The following is a 20,218-nucleotide window of genomic DNA, read 5'->3' on the forward strand; positions in this document are numbered from 1 at the left end:
ATTGAGAATCTGATTGCTTGGATTTCCATACTCCTCGCTTGTTCCCAGGGTAGAATAGAAAATATTTCTACATAAACGACAAAGCTGCAGTTGAAGCAAGTAAGTACACCATTTTAGATTAATTACGCTTGCCTCTTTTTCAGTTTAAACAAGTTTATCCGTTAACAGCTGTTTATCATGTAAGCGATTGTAGATGGAAAGGAGTAGCAAGTTTCAATGGTAATGTCCCTAGATACAGATGTTCCGAAGCCGATGAACAACTGCCAGTCCACTCCACTCGTCGGGACATTGACAGATTCTTGTCCTCCCAGCTTACCATATTTTGTAACTGAGTGTAATGGCAGAGTTGTATTGCCGTAGCGGACAGCGGGAGAGCCGCCGCGCCGTGCGCTTATCACGCGGAATGCTGACGGGAAATGCGATCTGAGTGGCGCGTCGTGGCGTGTAACATCCACCGGCTGCAAAGAGCAGTCTGAGGCCGACCAGTTGCGAACATGTATCACATTCGACACAGTGAAGACGGGTTACCAGACGCGCGTAATGCATTGTCGCACCGTCTTTATTAATACATGGTAAAACTAAGTTTTCCGTGTTCCACATTCTGCAGCAAACGGACGCAATAACATTTTACTCGGCCGTCCAAAAGACCCCGTTAGATGAGCAAATTGTTTTCGTAAGGCGTTGTTTGTTCTATCACAGATACTGTAGTGATCCATTAGAAACACTTATACATTTCTTACCCATAGCCTGTTAGTGAGACCTTCGTTTCCAGAAGCATTAGATAAGTAGCACACTCACCGAGAAGCGTAAAGCATATGTCTCTCGAATATCACATTACATTGTAGCTTTTATGATCTTTTTTTTACAGTAGTTATTTGTGATCAGATCCCCCCACCCCTCTCCCCACACACCTCCAGAGGGCACAATATTGATTCACATCGCAATAGCTATGTAGCCACACAAACAACTTCTAGATATGAAATATACACTACTGCTCATTAAAATTGCTACACCACGAAGATAAAGTGCTACAGACGCGAAATTTAACCGGCAGGAAGAAGACGCTGTGATATGCAAATGTTTAGCTTTCAGAGCTTTCACACAAGGTTGGCGCCGATGGCGACACCTACAACGAGCTGACATTGAGGAAAGTTTCCAACCGATTTCTCTATCACAAAAAGCAGTTGACCGGCGTTTCCTGGTGAAACGTTGTTGTGATACCTCGTGTAAGGAGGAGAAATGCGTACAATCACGTTTCCGACTTTGATAAAGGTCGGACTGTAGCCTATCGCGATTGCGGTTTATGGTATCGCGACATTGCTGCTCGCGTTAGTTGAGATCCAATGACTGTCAGCAGAATATGGAATCGGTTGGGGTAATACGGATCGCCGTGCTGGATCCCAACGGCCTCGTATCACTAGCAGTCGAGATGACAGACATCATACCCGCATGGCTGTAACGGATCGTGCAGCCAAATCTCGATCCCTCAGTCAACAGATCGCTACGTTTGCAAGACAACCAACATCTGCACGAACAGTTCGACGACGTTTGCAACAGCATGGACTATCAGCTCGGAGAACATGGCTGCGGTTACCCTTGACGCTGCGCCGGCCGCGGTGGCCGAGCGGTTCTAGGCGCTTAGGTCCGGAACCGCGCGACTGCTACGGTCGCAGGTTCGAATCCTGCCTCGGGCATGGATGTGTGTGATGTCCTTAGCTTAGTTATGTTTAAGTAGTTCTGAGTTCTAGGGGACTGTTGACCTCTGATGTTAAGTCCCATAATGCTCAGTTCTCTTAGGTTGTTCGCAGATGATGCTGTAATTTACCGTCTAGTAAGGTCATCCGAAGACCAGTATCAGCTGCAAAGCGATTTAGAAAAGATTGCTGTATGGTGTGTCAGGTGGCAGTTGACGCTAAATAACGAAAAGTGTGAGATGATCCACATGAGTTCCAAAAGAAATCCGTTGGAATTCGATTACTCGATAAATAGTACAATTCTCAAGGCTGTCAATTCAACTAAGTACCTGGGTGTTAAAATTACAAACAACTTCAGTTGGAAGGACCACATAGATAATATTGTCGGGAAGGCGAGCCAAAGGTTGCGTTTCATTGGCAGGACACTTAGAAGATGCAACAAGTCCACTAAAGAGACAGCTTACACTACACTCGTTCGTCCTCTGTTAGAATATTGCTGCGCGGTGTGGGATCCTTACCAGGTGGGATTGACGGAGGACATCGAGAGGGTGCAAAGAAGGGCAGCTCGTTTTGTATTATCGCGTTATAGGGGAGAGAGTGTGGCAGATATGATACACGAGTTGGGATGGAAGTCATTACAGCATAGACGTTTTTCGTCGCGGCGAGACCTTTTTACGAAATTTCAGTCACCAACTTTCTCTTCCGAATGCGAAAATATTTTGTTGAGCCCAACCTACATAGGTAGGAATGATCATCAAAATAAAATAAGAGAAATCAGAGCTCGAACAGAAAGGTTTAGGTGTTCGTTTTTCCCGCTCGCTGTTCGGGAGTGGAATAGTAGAGAGATAGTATGATTGTGGTTCGATGAACCCTCTGCCAAGCACTTAAATGTGAATTGCAGAGTAGTCATGTAGATGTAGATGTAGCCATTTGAGCCTCGGCGCTGCATCACAGACAGGAGCGCCTGCGATGGTATACTCAACGACGAACCTGGATGCACGAATGGCAAAACGTCATTTTTTCCGATGAATCCAGTTTCTGTTTACAGCATCATGATCGTCGCACCCGTGTTTGGCGACATCGCGGTGAACGCACATTAGAAACGTGTATTCGTCACCGCCATACTGGCGTATCACCCGGCGTGATGGTATGGAATGCCATTGCTTACACGTCTCGGTCACCTCTTGTTCGCATTGACGCCACTTTGAAGAGTGGACTTTACATTTCAGATGTGTTACGACCCGTGGCTCTACCCTTAATTGAATCCCTGCGAAACCCTACATTTCAGCAGGATAATGAACGAACGCATGTAGCAGGTCCTGTACGGGCCTCTCTGGATACAGAAAATGTTCGACTGCTGCCCTGACCAGCACATTCTTCAGATCTCCCACCAATTGAAAACGTCTCGTCAATGGTGGCCGAGCAACTGGCTCGTCACAATACGCCAGTCACTACTCTAGGTGAACTGTGGTATCGTGTTGACGCTGCATGGGCAGCTGTACCTGTACACGCCATCCAAGCTCTGTTTGACTCAATGCCCAGGCGCGTCAAGGTCGTTATTATGGCCAGAGGTGGTTGTTCTGGGTGCTGATTTCTCAGGATCTATGCACCCAAATTGCGTGAAAATGTAATCACACGTCAGTTCTAGTATAATATATTTGTGCAATGAATACCCGTTTATCATCTGCATTCCTTCTTGGTGTAACAATTTTAATGGTCAGTAGCGGACTACTGGAAAAAAGTTCTACGCCCCCAAGGACAGTGTTCAGTGTCACCCGCACTTAATTTGTGTATACTGAGACGTCGTCGTGTTAGTACTCAATTTCAGGGGCATCGGCGGTCAGATGGCGCTGAGGAGCTCTATCCGTTCACTTTCTGTTTTGACTCTGCAGGCGGTAACTATACTGAGTTTACAGATGCGTAACTTTAACAACATTCATTTTATCGTACGTCTACAACCCACGACGACTACGTACTCCTGTTGAACAGTTTCAGTCACTTGAGCAGGGTCGCATTGTGGCCTGCGAGAAGCTGGATGGATGTATAGACGGATTACTGCACATATTGGGCACAATGCATCGGCAGCCTGTCGCTCCTTTCAGAAGTGGTGTGTGGAATACTCACACACCTAGACGACCGCGTAGTACAAACGCACGACAAGATCGACGCATTGTGCGAGCGGTAGTAGCGAACCGAACATCATCCAGGGACGAAATCCGGGTACATGAAATGCAGGAAGATCTGCAACGAATTGACGCATGGTGCAGGGAACGGTAATTGAATCTCAATGTAGACAAGTGTAATGTACTGCGAATACATAAAAAGAAAGATCCTTTATCATTTAGCTACAACATAGCAGGTCAGCAACTGGAAGCAGTTAATTGAATAAATTATCTGGGAGTAGGCATTAGGAGTGATTTAAAATGGAAAGATCGTATAAAGTTGGTGGTCGGTAAAGCAGATGCCAGGCTGACGTTCATTGGAATAATCCTAAGGAAATGCAATCCGAAAACAAAGGAAGTAGGTTACAGTACACTTGTTTGCCCACTGCTTGAATATTGCTCTGCAGTGTGGGATCCGTACCAGATAGGGTTGATAGAAGAGAAGATCCAACGGAGAGCAGCGCGCTTCGTTACAGGATCATTCAGTAATTGCGAAAGCGTTACGGAGATGATAGATAAACTCCAGTGAAAGACTCTGCAAGAGAGACGCTCAGTAGCTCGGTACGGGCTTTTGTTGAAGCTTCAAGAACATACTTTAACCGAGGAGTCAAGCAGTACATTGCTCCCTCCTACGTATATCTCGCGAAGAGACCATGAGGATAAAATCAGAGAGATCAGAGCCCACACAGAGGCATGCCGACAATCTTTCTTTCCACGAACAATACGAGACTGGAATAGAAGGGAGAACCGATAGAGGTACACAAAGTACCCTCCGCCAGACACCGTCAGGTGGCTTGCGGAGTATGGATGTAGATGTAGATGTAGATGTAGATACATGTTGCACCCGCTGCGTCATCAGGGACTATTGGGAGACGTCTGCTTGCAGCGGTATTAAGGTCACGTGCGCCTGTGGCAGGCCTACCAGTGACACCACTACTCCGCCAAGCATGGCTTCTCTGGTATCGTGGAAAGTTACCGAGCCGGGTAGCGCAGTGGTTAGCACACTGGGCTCGCATCCCGGAGGACGGCGGTTCAAACCCGCGTCCGGCCGTACTGATATAGCACTTCCGTGATTTCCCTAAAGCGCTTAAGGGAGATGCCGGGATGGTTCCTTTGAAAGGGCACGACTCCTTTTCTTCCGCGTCGTTTCCTCATCCGAGCTTGTGCTCCGTCTCTAATGACAGCGTTGTCGACGGGAGGTTAAATACTTATCTCCTCCTCCTTCCTCCGTGAAACAGTTGACTGCATTGTGGAATGGTGCTCTGTTGTTTTCAGTGACTGGAGTAATAAAGTAGAATTTTATTGTTATTGTTACAGATTTAATTTAGAGTTAACAAATTCTTTATTGTTAGTTACAGTGCATTAATGTCGTGAATGATGCTCGGCTTTTGATGAGGCTCACGTATATAGCCGTGCTGGTTCTGTAGATGTCGTGGATCCCGGATCGACTGTGATATAGAAAGGTGCTTTGCTTGTCCTCGTAGAATCAGCGGAGTCTGCGTATGTGCAATTATAGTCCTGCAATGATTTACGACAGCGTAAGATTTCATTAAAACTTCTTTTTCAAAGAATAAATGGTCGCGTGTGCAGATTCGGTTGTTGAAACATACAACAAACATCTTCCGAAGATCCTATGGGCACAGTCTATAGGCACAACAGTATATCAGTAACGGTTGAAAGAAAAAAGCTGTTTCCATGCTTTCTCACTGAAGAACATGTATTCTGGAAACCCTTTACGTAAGTATGGAGGTGAGTATTAACTCGCTGACACTAATTTCATTGTTGAAACTTATCCAAATTCTGACAACGTTTAGTGGCTGCCGGCAGCAATATGACTATTCCACAAATTGAGACTAATACAGATACTCTCCACAGTGTAGTGCTACAGTTCTAAGTGTGTCAAGCCTGCTCGCAGCCGAGTTCTGTTTCTTGCAGTGTAAATAATAAAAATGTTTCCAAAAATTAAAGTAGCACTGAGTATCCATCGCTGCATAGAGTAGAGGTTGAGGCGAAACAGTGCTGCATCACTGTAAGTGGTACCGAGGCAATCGAGTGTACCGTGGCTCACTCCACTACACCAGCGATACGTAACGCGCCTGTGCTTAACATACAAAGGACTGCACCATAATCTAAGAGTGAAATTACAAATTAAAATAACTTGTCCAAACTTCGTCAGCATATGGTTAACCATATTAATACTGCAAAATCTCAGAATGATCAAATGAACATGTTGGACAAAATATACGATCTTTAAAAAAAATAAGTGCCGCCTAATAACAAAGCTGCAAAGCTAGAAATTAGGGTGTGCGAATGTATGTCACAATTTGAAGTTACAAGTCTCATCTTGATCACGAGCAATATTTTGGTTGAAATCGGCGTTTTTGCGAAAAGTTGAAACCCCTAAACATTAAACTCAAAAAGCTGGAAATTCATATGTTGCCTCAGTTTCATATAAAAAGTTTAAATATGTGAACCAATAAGCTAGCTCTACTAGTTTTCAAATTATTTACTAAGAACCAAATATGGAACGAAAACATTCTTATTCATGGCAGATCAAGTATTACTTGTGTTTGCAGCACTTGATTACATTCATACATTAATACACCTGAACCAAGTTTCAAGACTGTACTGTAAATAACAGTAGTTACAAGAAATCTTACAGAGGCAGCTCAGAGGTACTGTCGGTTCCGTTCTAAAAATTCTAGCCGTCAAAGCTTAAATGCAGTGGAGCTAAAAAATTTTCAGTAACTAAAGCAAACTTAACTGTATTTATATAAGAATTAAGAAGATTGCAAATTGTTAAATGACAGAGCTGTTTATTAATACGTGTCCGAAAAAGAGGCCACTTAGATACTGCTACCTGTGCCTAGGGAGGCTGATTTTTCGTTTGGCCCCTATAGAAATGCAGCCAGAGAGGCAGTGGGAGACACACTTCGCCTCCAGATATCAATCTGTTCGCATCAGTCAAACGCCAGCGTGCGTTGTGCCTCGGATGGCATCAGAGCTGGACAGACTTGAATGCACTTTCGGTAGAAGTAGAAAGTGAACTCGTGAGGACCGTACACAGTCCTGGATCTCTAGGATTTCACGTAATTAACTGTTCGTGTGCCGCCCATAATGTTGACAAAAACCGCACGGTAAGTGGCGAGGTTGTTTTCCACTTTTAGGGCGAGCGATTAACTTTTTATGATTATAAGTCAAGGTGATATATCATTTTACATGGAACTTCCCGTACAGATCGCCTCTGAACTATTAAAATTACTGTTTCTAGAGGGGATATTATTATAATCATTATTACTACTACTACCATTATTATTATTATTGTTATTAATATATCTTGTGTGTGTGAACTTTTACAGAATATATCAATTAGTTAAAACTCTAAACTTTTATTTGTAGTCGTAGTTCCTGATCCCGCTTAGTAAATAGCAAATAGGAATATTTTGTTTAGTGAGCGCAAAGACTAATGTGGATGTCAGCATGTTCTCCATTACTTTATGGCTCTAAAAATAGTTTTCAGGCTCTTGTAAACGGCGAAAGTAGGTGTAAAGCATGCACAGACAATTTAAGTGTCTTTTCATAAAGGCATAACGAAGTATCAACCACTTGATTATTGCCCGCCGCCCCACAATGTGGACCAAATCCTCTAGAGTACAGGTGGACCAAATGGTTATTTGGAAGTGTGATTTACCGCAGCTACCGTCATTTTTATGCAGTTGCTTTGAACAGTTGTTTATAAACATCTGTTATTTTTGCTACTGAATTCGCCAAATGAGGGTACAGTGAAATTACTAAGTAGATGGAATCCATCACCTTAGTTTATCAGCACAATTAAATGCAAGCATTGCGAACTAGTTGAAATGTCGGCTGAATAGTTCCATAACCTAAGCTTTTTAACTGTCTATTACATTTCGGTTGACATTTGAAGGGCTATCGGTATTTCATGTTATAAGTGTACGTAGTTTATCAGTCGCTGTTAATAATTATTATCGAAGTTGCTAGAGAAATCATAGGAAATTCCATGAAACTATTAAATGCCACAAAATATTAAAACTGAAATGTCAAAGACTGCTTCTCCAAGTATGAACCAATATGTAAGCTGAATATATAGGCTTTATTTCTGGTTCTGCACATTTAGTGCAATAAATGTAGAACCATGAAATACAACACAAAAATAAATGTAACATGATAGACCCATTTACTCCAGTACAAAATATTCCATTTGAGACAATTTCGACCATGGTTAAATAAAGTTTTATCAGAGAATCGAAAAACTGCTCGATTTCTGCAAAATTTCTTCGGCTACTAACAGGGTCTTATGACTAATTATATTTGCTCAAGTCTTAAAATAGAACAGAATGCATAAAATACTTTCTCCTAGCCCCATACATGTTTCTAAGCCCTTGGTGATAGTCCTGAATAGATAATTGATGTATGAACAGTTCACCTAAGTGACTAATAATTTTATTCCACTCTAAATGATATCAAATGTTAAGTGATTTTTCTCATGGAGAGCTACTCTCTATGCTCCTTACTATTATCTGTTGCATGTGCCCCACATTTTGCGTTTTAAATTGTACAAGTATTGTGGTAGGTATTAAAAATTCACAGGCAGGACTATTACTATGAGGTTAGGAATCAGTATGGGGCTAGGAGAAATTATTTTATACCTTTTAGCCGTTTTAAAAAACCTGTTATATTAACAAGTTTTTATGTAAATATTTTCTGTATTTCAGTCTTAAGGATGTGAAATTTTTAATCGATTTCAAACATTTTGATGACATTACAGCAGAGACATTTGGTGAATTTCGGGTTTATTTCAGTTTCTGTTCATCAGGGTCAACCAATATATTGCTTCCTATTATGCATATACCGTGTAGCACAAAGAACGTGAATGTAGAATTTAGAATGATTCGAGTTCGCACAGAGGCTTACCAGCAGTCGTTCTTAGACTAACATTCGCGACTGGAACAGGGAAAGGGAGAACTAGCAATGGTACAGAAACTACTCTCCACCACATACCAGACAAGAAAGAAAATTGATATTGCACTATTATCCGCTTTAACCAATGTTGAACCTTTCAAGTCTCTGGCTCATGTGGAAGTTAATTTAAAATCAGTGTGTGCTGAAATCCAGGCAGAAAAACAAAGTACCCTGCGCCACACACCCGGCAGAAAAGGGTTTCTGAGCATTGCCGAAAGTTTCAGTCTACACTTCATCGGGAAGTTGGTTAAAAATCAATTTGCATCAAACAGCAGACTGGCAGAAAAACAAGGTATGCTTCACCACGCACCTCAAAAGAAAGCGAACTAATATTGCACTTGCCATTCGCTTCTGAGCAATGTTGAAGATTTCAGATATCTAGCTCACCGAGAAGTTCGTTTCAACTGTATGGAATCCCACTGATGGACGGTGGTTATTTCCTTAGAAGTATGAAAATACTTGTTGAGCTCCTATATGGAAATGTCTGCTACGACCTACTGGAGTTCTGGAGAACTACCTGGTTAGCTGGAATGGTAGGCCGTAACTCCCAGAGGGAAAGAACTGTGAGCAGGAAGTGGTTGCTACAGAAAAATAACTTACAGATATCTTAATCTACCTACGGTTTTTTTCCGTCGATGGCACGGGGTCTGACAGTTATAACTATACACTCCATGGTTATAACTGCCACAGAAGATAAGTTAATAGTCATCTTCTGAGGATTTTTCCACAGTTGCATGAATTCCTTATGTTCGCTCCGCATAATTAGATAGCGTGAAACAGAAGTACACACTTCAATAAACAGATGATCGCTGTTGATAGTTATTTGCATGAGTAATAGAATACCTTACAGGTGGTCAGCCCTTTGCTGTCCTCGTGGTCGTATCTGAGATCATGCGAAAGCGTAGTACGCACTTTGGCAAAAGATGGCGCCACGCACTGTTGCCATTTATTAAACTAACTGCTGGTATCAAATAAACAGTTATGACAGTAATTGCTACTTCTCAGTCACCGGCTACTCCCGTCAGTTTAATTATTTCTTCCACCTCTACCCCTGAGTTCCCTGTTTACGATTTGCAGTACATAAAAACCTCGACAACATTGTTGCAGTGCGTCAAAAAAATGTATACACACTTTGAACTGTCATAGACAATTTATTTACCGTTCTACAAGGTTAAATATCTGTGAGAAAGTAATGTTATGTTTCTTCAACAGGTGGCAGCAATATAATTAAGTGGTACTGGAAGTTTGAGAATGTAGCTCCGGTTCGAAGACAGTGGAGAAGTGAGTATGGTACAGAATCACCTTCAAGGTCAGCAATTACACGTCTACGAGACAAATTCGAAATTCATGGAACAGTGTGTGATGTGCATAAAGGTCGATCAGGGCGACCTCGTACAGCTACAAGTGATGATTCCACAACTGCGGTCTTGGAACTGTTTAAGCGTTCGCCTCAAAAATCTTCAAGGCAAGCGGCACGTGAGAGTAATATAAGTACTAGTAGTGTGCTACACACTCTGAAGAAAGGCAAGTTTCGTGTGTACATTCCAAGGTTGGTGCAACAGCTAACTGACGACGATCCAGATCGAAGGTTAGAATTTTGTCAGTGGGTTCAGAAGATGGTGAGACGTGGACCGGGATTTACGGGTAGCATAATTTGATCGGATGAAGCCCAATTCAAGCTCAATGGTACTGTCAATAGGCACAATTGTGTGTACTGGGCTGAAGATAATCCTTACATTACAGTTAAAAGGCTGTGAATTTCTTGGTGTGGTGTGGTTTGTCTGCAAGGGGACTCATTGGGCCTTTCCGCTTTGAAGGTACTGTTAATCGAGAAACGTACCTAACAGTGCTTGCTGACTCCATGTTCCCTGCCATTCGTGCATTATACGGTAGTGATGAGCTTCATTTCCAAAATGATGGCGCCCAGCCGCACTATCATAGGGACATACGAGCATACCTGGATCACAATGTGCCAGGCCAGTGGATAGGGCGCAGGGGACCAAACGAGTTTCCTGCACGCTCTCCAGACCTCACGCCGCTAGATTTCTTCTTATGGGGCACAGTGAAACGTCCCCTTGGAAAAATTAATTATGACTGTGCTTAAACTGACACAGGTAACGTGTATCCACAGGACATGTGGCCTGTAGTTGAAGAAGTGTCGTGATGATCTCTCCATTGGCAAAAGATTCCGGAACAGTCCCCCATTCGGATCTCCGGGAGGGGACTGCCAAGGGGGAGGTTACCATGAGAAAAAGATTGAATAATCAACGAAAGGATAATGTTCTACGAGTCGGGGCGTGGAATGTCAGAAGCTTGAACGTGGTAGGGAAACTAGAAAATCTGAAAAGGGAAATGCAAAGGCTCAATCTAGATATAGTAGGGGTCATTGAAGTGAAGTGGACGGAAGACAAGGATTTCTGGTCAGACGAGTATCGGGTAATATCAACAGCAGCAGAAAATGGTATAACAGGTGTAGGATTCGTTATGAATAGGAAGGTAGGGTGGAGGGTGTGATACTGTGAACAGTTCAGTGACCGGGTTGTTCTAATCAGAATCGACAGCAGACCAACACCGACAACGATAGTTCAGGTATACATGCAAACGTCGCAAGCTGAAGATGAACAGATAGAGAAAGTGTATGAGGATATTGGAAGGGTAATGCAGTATGTAAAGGGAGACGAAAATCTAATAGTCATGGGCGACTGGAATGCAGTTGTAGGGGAAGGAGTAGAAGAAAAGGTTACAGGAGAATATGGGCTTGGGACAAGGAATGAAAGAGGAGAAAGACTAATTGAGTTCTGTAACAAGTTTCAGCTAGTAATAGCGAATACCCTGTTCAAGAATCACAAGAGGAGGAGGTATACTTGGAAAAGGCCCGGAGATACGGGAAGATTTCAATTAGATTACATCACGCTCAGACAGAGATTCCGAAATCAGATACTGGATTGTAAGGCGTACCCAGGAGCAGATATAGACTCAGATCACAATATAGTAGTGATGAAGAGTAGGCTGAAGTTCAAGACATTAGTCCGGAAGAATCAATACGCTAAGAAGTGGGATACGGAAGTTCTAAGGAATGACGAGATACGTTTGAAGTTCTCTAACGCTATAGATACAGCAATAAGGAATAGTGCAGTAGGCAACACAGTTGAAGAGGAATGGACGTCTCTAAAAAGGGCCATCACAGAAGTTGGGAAGGAAAACATAGGTACAAAGAAGGTAGCTGCGAAGAAACCAAGGGTAACAGAGGAAATACTTCAGTTGATTGATGAAAGGAGAAAGTACAAACATGTTCCGGGAAAATCAGGAATACAGAAATACAAGTCGCTGAGGAATGAAATAAATAGGAAGTGCAGAGAAGCTAAGACGAAATGGCTGCAGGGAAAATGTTAAGACATCGAAAAAGATATGATTGTCAGAAGGACAGACTCAGCATACAGGTAAGTCAAAACAACCTTTGGTGACATTACAAGCAACGGTGGTAACATTAAGAATGCAACGGGAATTCCACTGTTAAATGCAGAGGAGAGAGCAGATAGGTGGAAAGAATACATTGAAAGCCTCTATGAGGGTGAAGATTTGTCTGATGTGATAGAAGAAGAAACAGGAGTCGACTTAGAAGAGATAGGGGATCCAGTATTAGAATCGGAATTTAAAAGAGCTTTGGAGGACTTACGGTCAAATAAGACAGAAGGGATAGATAACATTCCATCAGAATTTCTAAAATCATTAGGGGAAGTGGCAACAAAACGACTATTCACGTTGGTGTGTAGAATATATGAGTCTGGCGACATACCATCTGACTTTCGGAAAAGCATCATCCACACAATTCCGAAGACGGCAAGAGCTGACAAGTGCGAGAATTATCGCACAATCAGCTTAACAGCTCATGCATCGAAGCTGCTTACAAGAATAATATACAGAAGAATGGAAAAGAAAATTGAGAATGCGCTAGGTGACGATCAGTTTGGCTTTAGGAAAAGTAAAGGCACGAGAGAGGCAATTCTGACGTTACGGTTAATAATGGAAGCAAGGCTAAAGAAAAATCAAGACATGTTCATAGGATTTGTCGACCTGGAAAAAGCGTTCGACAATATAAAATGGTGCAAGCTGTTCAAGATTCTGAAAAAAGTAGGGGTAAGCTATAGGGAGAGACGGGTCATTACAATATGTACAACAACCAAGAGGGAATAATAAGAGTGGACGATCAAGAACGAAGTGCTTGTATTAAGAAGGGAGTAAGACACGGCTGTAGCCTTTCGCCCCTACTCTTCAATCTGTACATCGAGGAAGCAATGATGGAAATAAAAGAAAGGTTCAGGAGTGGAATTAAAATACAAGGTGAAAGGATATGAATGATACGATTCGCTGATGACATTGCTATCCTGAGTGAAAGTGAAGAAGAATTAAATGATCTGCTGAACGGAATGAACAGTCTAATGAGTACACAGTATGGTTTGAGAGTAAATCAGAGAAAGACGAAGGTAATGAGAAGTAGTAGAAATGAGAACTGCGAGAAATGTAACATGAGGATTGATGGTCACGAAGTCAATGAAGTTAAGGAATTCTGCTACCTAGGCAGTAAAATAACCAATGACGAACGGGGCAAGGAGGACCTCAAAAGCAGACTCGCTATGGCAAAAACGGCTTTTCTGGCCAAGAGAAGTCTACTAATATCAAATACCGGCCTTAATTTGAGGAAGAAATTTCTGAGGATGTACGTCTGGAGTACAGCATTGTATGGTAGTGAAACATGGACTGTGGGAAAACCGGAACAGAAGAGAATCGAAGCATTTGAGATGTGGTGCTATAGACGAATGTGGAAAATTAGGTGGACTGATAAGGTAAGTATGAGGAGCTTCTACGAAGGATCGGAGAGGAAAGCAATATGTGGAAAACACTGATAAGGAGAAGCGACAGGATGATAGGACATCTGTTAAGACATGAGGGAATGACTTCCATGGTACTAGAGGGAGACGTAGAGGGCAAAAATTGTAGAGGAAGACAGAGATTGGAATACGTCAAGCAAATAATTGAGGACGTAGGTTGCAAGTGCTACTCTGAGATGAAGAGGTTAGCACAGGAAAGGAATTCGTGGCGGGCCACATCAAACAAGTCAGTAGACTGATGACAAAAAAAGAAAACTGACACACAGTATTTTTAGCGCAACGCAATCTGACTTTCAAAAATCCCTACAATAGAATGGCCCTGACTAACATTAACCTATACCTTGCACAAATCACTTACCCCACCAAAAATCTTCGTTACTCGAACTACTGCAATAAGCGCCACTACTGCCAGCTAAATAAAAGATTCAAACTACTGAAGGCACTAACTACTAATAGGCATAGTCAGCAAATGAAAGATTTTGATAGAGAACAAACAATGTATTTACCTTAATAGTGTTCAAAAGTCATAATATATATAGCATTTCATGACATCCAGTCTTACAAATTTCAAAGCTCCGCCATTTCTCTCCCCACATCCACCACTCCTGGCGGCTCACCTCCAACTGCGCAACGCTACGCTCTGTTCACATCCAGCTGCCGCTGCCCAACACTACAGTGGCAGACAACAATGCAAACCAGCCACAGACTGCACACAGCACAGCCAGTGATTTTCATACAGAGCGCTACGTGGCGGCGGCGTTACCAATAAAAGAACCTAAACAGCCTACTTACAACAGTAAAAGATGGGGTGTACAAACGGAAACCACGTAACCTGGACACACTTTGGAATGAGATTCAGGCGGTGTGCGCAGAAATCTCATTGGACGCTTTGGTACGATGTACGGAATCAGTGGTGACTCGTATTCAGAAATGTATTGATGCTGAAGGCCACCAGTTTGAACATTAGTCACATTTCCAAAGTACATTTATTTTTCCAATTGGACTTTAAGCTTTCCATTTTAACATTGTACAACGGGAAATAAATTTTCTATGACACTTCAAAGTGTGTATTCTTTTTTGACGCGCCCTGTATAGGTTAGAGGTCTGCGCGGATAAGTAAAGTGCAATCGGCATCCGCATCGCATCCGCAGCAATTAATCCGCATCCACAAGTTCGTTATCCACACCCGCATATATTTAAGTTTTGAATGAGTAATTAGTATTAATAGACAGTAGTACTTATAATTATGGTATGCAATGACATAGTTATTGTTAGGGTGCCATTCTGCGACAACTTAACTACTTTTTATGTATACTAAGATGGTATCTGTTCTTTCGGACATGTCCGAAAGAACAGGTACCATCGGTGACCCTGCAGCTCGTTACAATGAAATTACAATGAAATGAACACCCTTAGTTGCTTACAGGCGTTGACATACGCCAACGGGGCAGATGAAAATGTGTGCCCCGACCGGGACTCGAACCTGGAGTCTCCAGCTTACATGGCAGTCGCTCTATCCATCTGATGGTAGACAGTGGGCACGTTTGCCACGCAGAGAGCACTTCACAGGCCACACAAAAGACACGGTCGCGGAAACGGATTAGGTGCAGGTCTCTTTAGTACAGCTACGTCGGTCGTAGCCAGGGGCTGAGGACAACAGACATCCGCTCTACCTGGGCCCTGCAAGATTCTAAGAATGTCAACAGACTTGAAGTTTTCAACTAACATTGCAACATAGGTACTGGGCAGATGCCTTGCTCATTATCCGCAGATGACCCGCGGATATCCGCGACGGTTTCGATTGTGCCCGCCAAGTAACAAATACCGCGGATATATCCGCGGATATCCGCATCCGCGCAGACCTCTAGTTATAGACGTACACCTGTATAGCGTAGATCTGTTAGCGAGTGATGGACGCGCACATGTATGGCGTCTACCTTGTAGGTTGCCATAGTAACTTATGTCAGCATGCGAGTCATGGGCGTACACGTGCAGGCACACACCTGGTGGCCTCCCTGTTCCAAACCGCATTCGCCCACGACATACAGGTCCCATCCCAGACCCCATGATGCGGAGGGCTATCAGTTGTAACTCGCGCTCACATTTGGTGTTCCTGCACGGTATAATAACCTGTGTCCGCTACTACCAGTTCTGCTACAGGGGCGTGCTGTGCTTTTTCAGCAGGACGCTGCACGTCAACATACGGCTGCAGCGACGTAACTTTCTCTTCGTGGTGTACAGCGACTGTCGCGGCCAGTAATACCAACAGATCTCTCCCCAAATAAACATGTATGGGACATGAGGAAGCAGCAACTTACTCGTTCTCCAGGGCTGCAAAAACCATGGCCGAAATGCAACAAAAGGCGCAATATGCTTGCGACAAACTATCACAGGGTGCCATTGGGCACCTTTGTGATAATTTAAATGCGAGTATACACGCCTGCGCTGCCGCCAAAGGAGGTACACTGTGCATTGATGCTACTATTTGGGCACCCTTTATTGTGAATTTGCTATCATTTACCCCTACAATGATGGAACTACCTGTCACTTCAGTTGTCAATAAAATGACCTCATCCTCGAGCACGTTGCATTTTTTCTGGCAGTGTATCTGTAGGTGACAACATACACCCCTTTAGGTAACTCACAACGATCTATACAGTTTTGGACTTAGTTCCATGATGAATGCATGGTTAATTGCTTGTTCCAGCTCGAAATTTCAGTTTAAATCCTGCTTGAATTTTTTTAGCAGCGCGAGGTGATACATTGATAAGACACTGTGTAAACCTAAGATTTATCCACGATGTATCAGCCACAGTTGAACAGGCCTCAGCTGCCAAGCCCTTACAAAGAAAGAGAACTTAATTATTCCATTAATAGTATTTCCAGTCACGTATTCACACAGAATGTAAACTTACAAATCCAGTGACTGGAGACACGGGCCAGCTGCATGAATACTTAATAAGTAAAAACCGACTTGTTTGTTTGGAAGGATGCGTCCACTTTACTTCCCCATTTTCCTCCATTTCGCGAATGTGCTCTCTAATGTATCTCTACTGATATCGTCATCGATGGGATGTTAAGCCCTAATCTTCCTTCCTTTCTTCACAATGTTCTCTGGTTAGTTTTGTTCACAAATGACTGTAAGCAGGTCCTCACTGGACAATTTCGTTTTAACTTCCCAACGACCATATTTTTGCGTGTCATGCTTGACACTGAGAACTGAGCTCACCTTCGCAGTATTCATGTGCCATTTCTAGTCACAATAGTTTAGGCATGGGATCTTAGAAACAGGCTATTGGTAGGCCTTGTGGATGTGTGTTCAATTCTTACAGAGGTGGAGGGTCCGTTTTGGGGTCACCAACAGCAGCAGGGTTGCATAGACTGAACTGGTTTAATGACTACATCCGCATGTGAGTGAATATTATTTTTCTCGAGTCGATTTTGTCCCTATGAAGATGGTTCTCTAGCTATCCATCCCTTATACTCCGTGGCTGAAATGAACGGCAGAGGTTCACTAAATTCAGATATTTTGTTTCTGAAAAATGTATTGGCTCGTGTTAGCTCTTCATTCTCGGTGTCGGTAATAACCGGAGTTGGCTCCTGTACAAGGTTCGGGAGTCAGCCGCGATGCGACGCCACCGACGCACGTTATTTCCCCTGAGGACCACGGCCACGCGGTCCTGTTACGGGATCCCCGCTGAGTTGTGGCGTTCCATGTCACGGCGCACATCATCAGGCAGCGCTGTTCCCAATGGACGTCACTATACAGCGCACAAAGCCCAATCAGCAAATTCAGCGTCCAATCTGTGTGTATGTGTGTGTGTGTGTGTGTGTGTGACAGAGAGAGAGAGAGAGAGAGAGAGAGAGAGAGAGTACGTGCGAGCGTGCATATATGTATGCTGTCTCGTTGCACGTGAGAGAAGAGAGTACACAGTTCCGAGAGTAACAGTTGTCGGCAAGAGAACGCCATCTTCGTCAAGGACCATATAAAACACACACACGTGCGTGTACGTGAGCCTTTTAAGAAGCTGATTAACACAAGATAATCAATAGTTTGCAGAGAAGAGTGTTGTAGCTAGAGAATAGTGTATCTGTGTCGGTACAGTTAAATGAAAAAATGTGCACTAGAGAAGGCTGTAAGCAGTTTTCGTCATTTTCTACAGTTTTTATTGTTTCTAGGTATGAAATTTGTTTCGTGGAGAATTTGTAAATGTTTCTAGTTTAAGTCTTGCATAATATACTAAAGCTTCCAGAATGAGATTTTCACTCTGCAGCGGAGTGTGCGCTGATATGAAACTTCCTGGCAGATTAAAACTGTGTGCCCGACCGAGACTCGAACTCGGGACCTTTGCCTTTCGCGGGCAAGTGCTCTACCAACTAAGTCGTGCTTCGATAGCTCAGTTGGTAGAGCACTTGCCCGCGAAAGGCAAAGGTCCCGAGTTCGAGTCTCGGTCGGGCATACAGTTTTAATCTGCCAGGAAGTTTCATATCAGCGCACACTCCGCTGCAGAGTGAAAATCTCATTCTGGAAACATCCCCCAGGCTGTGGCTAAGCCATGTCTCCACAGTATCCTTTCTTTCAGGAGTGCTAGTTCTGCATGTTTGCCAGAAGAGCTTCTGTAAAGTTTGGAAGGTAGGAGACGGATACTGGCAGAAGTAAAGCTGTGAGTACCGGGCGTGAGTCGTGCTTCGGTAGCTCAGTGGGTAGAGCACTTGCCCGCGAAAGGCAAAGGTCCCGAGTTCGAGTCTCGGTCGGGCACACAGTTTTAATCTGCCAGGAAGTTTCATATCAGCGCACACTCCGCTGCAGAGTGAAAATCTCATTCTGGAAACATCCCCCAGGCTGTGGCTAAGCCATGTCTCCACAGTATCCTTTCTTTCAGGAGTGCTAGTTCTGCATGTTTGCCAGAAGAGCTTCTGTAAAGTTTGGAAGGTAGGAGACGGATACTGGCAGAAGTAAAGCTGTGAGTACCAGGTGTGAGTCGTGCTTCGGTAGCTCAGTTGGTAGAGCACTTGCCCGCGAAAGGCAAAGGTCCCGAGTTCGAATCTCGGTCGGGCACACAGTTTTAATCTGCCAGGAAGTTTCATACTAAAGCTATTTGCAGTATATTGTTAATTCTTCAGTTACATAATTTTATAGCAAACAATTTGTTTATATTTTTAAAACTAGTTGTATAACGTGTGGATGGTGAACCACACTTCGTCAGCCGCTCGCCATCTTATACCTTGAAACAGAAGGAGGTCCTTTACCATTGAACATGGGATATTTCCAAATTAAATGAGATTCGTTAATGTGTGCTAAGTTTTACCTGTGTTAAAAATGTAAATCTGTTTTATTTTCCAACAGTTTCAAATACAAAACGTATTTGTATGGCAACTGGCCCTTGATAATACATCTGCTTCATTTGATTTCACTTATTGATTACTGGTGTGTAGGAGGTAGTAATGTATAGATAGGCGACTAAATACAGTATTGACAAAATTTTCTCGATAGCTACAATTTTAAATTTCAATAGAATATTTGTTCCTCGTTACATGACCATCTTGTACCTTGGATTTTTTTTAACTTGTGGAAAAATCTTAATTTTCGAAAGCATTTATTGTAATTTCAGGAAAAGACTCAGCGCGTAAAAAGTGGAAGCCATCATTTAAAAATGGAATGGCAACATATATATGAAACTCTATTAGAGTTCTGGCCAGAGACGAAAATCTAGAAAGTGGTTCAAAAAATACAACACTCTCCCTCATACGCTTACGGCACGAAGTATTATCCACCTCTTTAAAAGAGCACACTATCGGCTTTGCAGCGCTGTACGTAGTGTGGAGCTGGTACCACACGGCCATGCTACCCTCCACCGCGAACGTATGTCAGGCGGCCGGTATGGCCGAGCGGTTCTAGGCGCTTCAGTCTGGAACCGCGCGACAGCCTCGGGCATGGATGTGTGTGATATCCTTAGGTTAGTTAGGTTTAAGTAGTTGTAAGTTCTAGGGGACTGATGACCTCAGATATTCAGTCCCATAGTGCTCAGAGCCATTTGAACGTAAGTCTTAGTAGTGGAGTCGTGTGTACACTGAGGAGCAAAAATAAATGTCGACCTGCTTAACGATGTGGTGGACCACCTGTGTAATTCAGTAGAGTAGAGACTCTCCGTGCCGTGAATTCGGCAAGTACTTGGTACGTTTATGCGGATTCAGTACACATCTTTTGGCGACTATTTTCGAACCGACTTGTTCATTCTCGAGCCTGATGTATTGACGCTGCACTGAAAGTACCTGATCATAATGACAACAATCTAAAATTGGCAATATATGTATCGTGTAGTGATAGTACATAAATGTCACAATATACCTATGCTTGCTATAGAAGTCTGAATCTAACTGATTGTAATTACCTCGGCATATTTTGGCGTGACATCCACTAAGCATCAGCGATGACATTGGATTATCGTACACGGCCTTGTCAGGTGCAACTTCAGTTCTCAGTTTGATT

At 43.2% G+C, this 20,218-nt stretch overlaps 3 non-coding genes across 3 annotated transcripts; all 3 read left to right on the plus strand.

Annotated features, from left to right (window-relative positions):
• Positions 1 to 4,834: 4,834 nt before the first annotated feature.
• Trnaa-cgc (transfer RNA alanine (anticodon CGC)) lies at positions 4,835 to 4,907 on the plus strand. The gene has a single exon. It is a non-coding gene; the product is annotated as a tRNA-Ala (tRNA).
• A 13,206-nt stretch (positions 4,908 to 18,113) lies between these two features.
• Trnas-cga (transfer RNA serine (anticodon CGA)) lies at positions 18,114 to 18,188 on the plus strand. The gene has a single exon. It is a non-coding gene; the product is annotated as a tRNA-Ser (tRNA).
• A 525-nt stretch (positions 18,189 to 18,713) lies between these two features.
• Trnas-cga (transfer RNA serine (anticodon CGA)) lies at positions 18,714 to 18,788 on the plus strand. Its single transcript has one exon. It is a non-coding gene; the product is annotated as a tRNA-Ser (tRNA).
• The last annotated feature ends 1,430 nt before the right edge of the window (positions 18,789 to 20,218 follow it).

The sequence above is a fragment of the Schistocerca gregaria genome, chromosome 2, assembly GCF_023897955.1.
Source record: "Schistocerca gregaria isolate iqSchGreg1 chromosome 2, iqSchGreg1.2, whole genome shotgun sequence".
NCBI classification, from domain to species: domain Eukaryota; kingdom Metazoa; phylum Arthropoda; class Insecta; order Orthoptera; family Acrididae; genus Schistocerca; species Schistocerca gregaria.